Genomic DNA, 3,304 nt, shown 5'->3' with positions numbered 1-3,304 from the left:
TTGCATCACAGGCTTGACGATTAGCAGATTTAGGAATGGCCACAAGCCCCTGAGCACTAAGCAGAGGAGAATTTAATCCATACAGGCCACATTCGCACTGCTCAGACGCAGACCTGTTGCTAGCGCTGTTGAAATAGAATAAACTCACAGAGGCGCTCACAGAAAACGCCCCTGTAGTCTTGAATAAAATACTAATAACCACCAGAAGGCAGAAAAAACTGAACTTATCTACTTCCTTCATTGCTTATTCATCTAAGCACAAAATGTAGATGTCTACAGCTATTTTCAGCTGGCGGTGGCTGTTAGCCCACAGCCTGCTGATAAGTTTGAAATTTCAGTTCCAACAGGAACTTGACACCACCCAGGTACGGCCTGGACCTGTCGGTGAGCTCATCTGGAGCGGGGGCTGGGACGCGACACAAGCGACACACCTGCCTATTGTGAGGTAGAGATGCAGACCGAGGGGCCTGCAAGCAACCTTCAGCCCTAACTTTCTCCTCCTTTTTCACAAAGCGTCATTCTCCCCCTCCTTCTCTCCCTTTACTGCACAAATTCCAGCTTCGATGGTGCTCAAGCCCCCTGCTCCTATCTCAACCTGAACACCACTTCAGAGGACGAGGTCATCTTTCATTCAGTGACGTAAGCTCAGGGTTCTCACTTCACAATGCAATCTGTGATGTAATGACCTTGTTAAAGAGGTCAAAATTGGAGGGAGTCCAAAGGAGAAATGCGGGGAATGACTTGTTATCTTAGTCTAAGATAAAGTCATCAAGACCTTTTTCCCATTTTTCTGCAGAAGTCACGCTGCACAGTGTTGAAAGCCAAGACAAGCTGCAACTGGTGGCATATATATTGACAGAAGCTCGACCTAGTTCTCCTGTAAAGATTCTTTAAAAGAATGAGCATGACTGTAGACAAGATTCTTGGAAAACTGAAACAGTTTTCAGAAGCGCAAAGAACATGGAAAGAAATTGAAAGAAATAATCCAAGACATTTACATATATTAATTCATTTATTTATATTCTCCACTTTTCAGTGTTGCACTAGTTCTACAGCACATTAATTCAAAACTGATCTTAACCTCTAAGATCTATGACTTAGCAAGTTTTATACACTCAAAAGTACCATTAGCTACATACAGTTTACCTTCTGATTTTCTTTGAAATTAATGCTGGAAACATAAGAAACATGCAAATGTAAGACTGTAGAATACAACTCTTTGGTTTGGTACGAATTCTACAGTTAGGGAATGTGCTCTGATAATATTTTACCTCAGCAGCAGCAATACACAGCAGCAAGAAAGATTATTCCTATGACATTTTGCAGGAGTAAAGATTCTGTTTCTTGGTTTAACATGGCAAAATTAACATGTTTTGACAGACTCCGGATCAAAAATACTTTGGTTTTATACTTGTGTCAACAAACACCAAGTGAAATAAAACAGCAAGTAGTTTCTTTGCAGAGGACCTTCTCCCTGGTGTTACAGTGCTGGTCTGACAGGGAGGAGAGAGACAAAGTGGTGGAACCATGTATTAACATCGCAACACCTCAGAAACTGAAGTCGGCATATTAAGTTCAGTGTAGCTTAGGGGGATGGGGAAAGTGCCTCTACAGAATGACCCAGAGTATTGAAATTCCAAGTCTACTACAGGCATCAAATATTCTCTAGCCGCACACAGAGAGCCTGTACTTCTAACATTGGCACTTCATTCCGCAAGAGTAAATCTCTCTCCTTCCCAGCTTTTGCCATGAAAAATTTCAAACACCACTTCTGTAAAATAAAATTATATACTTTAAAGTCTCAAGCACATATTATACATATTTCACACCATTCTGAGATTTCTTTTAGAGTTAGGAAGTCCTAACATGGAGGATGAAATGATTAATGCTACATGTTTAAAGTGTCATAAGCAGTGCAATGTGGCAAACAGCCTTTGCTGCCTTTCTGCTCCATGGGATGGATGGATGGAATGGCTAGAACAATTGAATCGAGTGGCTCTGTGACAGCGTTAGCCACATCAGTCCTTTTGTACAAAGGTAATTACTTTAAAAATTGCTTCTAGAAATAATGGTGTCATTAAAATTAGACTTCGACTTGAAGTATATCTAAATAAAAAATACTGGCTGACACAGTCAGCGTGGCTCAGTTTGGTACACGAAGTGCTGGTGCTAATCCCTCTCACTCTAGAGCAATGGCCTCTCATCTTCACATACCCATAAGCAACAAAATTACAGAACTAACATATTGCAAGCAACACCGTGCTCTTCTCCAGTTGGTGTGTTTTCATTTTGCCTTCTGTGACAAGGTTACAATGTACTCTGAAAGGCATGGGTTGACAAACATTGCTCTAGAACTAATACTATATGATCAATACAAAATATAAACATACAATACATAGTCACATTTAATTAAATTGCACGGGGACTAAAAGTTAAGTTAAACTTTTCTCATCAATACATTTTTAAACTGTAAACCACACTAGAGAGACAGAATAATTTAATGAATTTCTTTAGCATGTTAAGGCTTCTTATCTGAAGTTGCCTACGAACTTGTACTATAATAAAGACAGTTACATTTCTCCTTCAGTTATCATTAACTGAAGTTATGGCAGAGAATTTAAGTACTTGAAGACAAAGTCCACTGTCCCCAGGGCAGACAAGTGAGCTACTAGTTGAAAGAGATACTCCCCAGTTACCAACAGTCCGCCAAAATGTGCCTAGAAGTTTTCCACAAAAGAATAAATCCGTTCCTATAAATTAACTTTGTGGGCTTTGGTCAATAACAGTACAATTCAACTGGCAAGCTTCCATAATGCAATCATTTCTTCTCAAAGGATTGAACTGAGACCAGCATTTCACATAGACAAGTTGTCAAACAGCAATGTGCTTTAGCTCCTGCTTGAGAATAATTTCTTAAGGATCCAGTTGTATAAGTGATTTGAGGCTGTTCGACAGGGGAGGAAAATGTGGGACTTGGTTCTGAACTCAGCAGGAGCCAGCTGCTACTTAGTATACAACTATAAAGTTGACAGAATTTTACAGAGTCTCTTGCTCTTGTGGAAGTAGCAGCTTCTTGCAGCTGCTGAGCTCCTTCATGTACTCGGAATACAGCTATTACTAAAAAGAAAGGATACTGGTGAACAACAGGAAAAAAACTAATGGTGTGACAAACTCTGTATCCTGCCATGCTAAGCACTCCTTAAAGACAGTTTTGCTCTTGCAAAGCTAGAAGCAAGTTCCACTAACAAAGTTTCTTTTATTAAATACTTCATTATTTTTTTATTAATAAATAAAATATGTTAAA

The sequence above is a fragment of the Pelecanus crispus genome, chromosome 13 (genome assembly GCF_030463565.1).
Source record: "Pelecanus crispus isolate bPelCri1 chromosome 13, bPelCri1.pri, whole genome shotgun sequence".
Lineage (NCBI taxonomy): Eukaryota > Metazoa > Chordata > Aves > Pelecaniformes > Pelecanidae > Pelecanus > Pelecanus crispus.
This window is presented reverse-complemented; position numbering follows the sequence as displayed.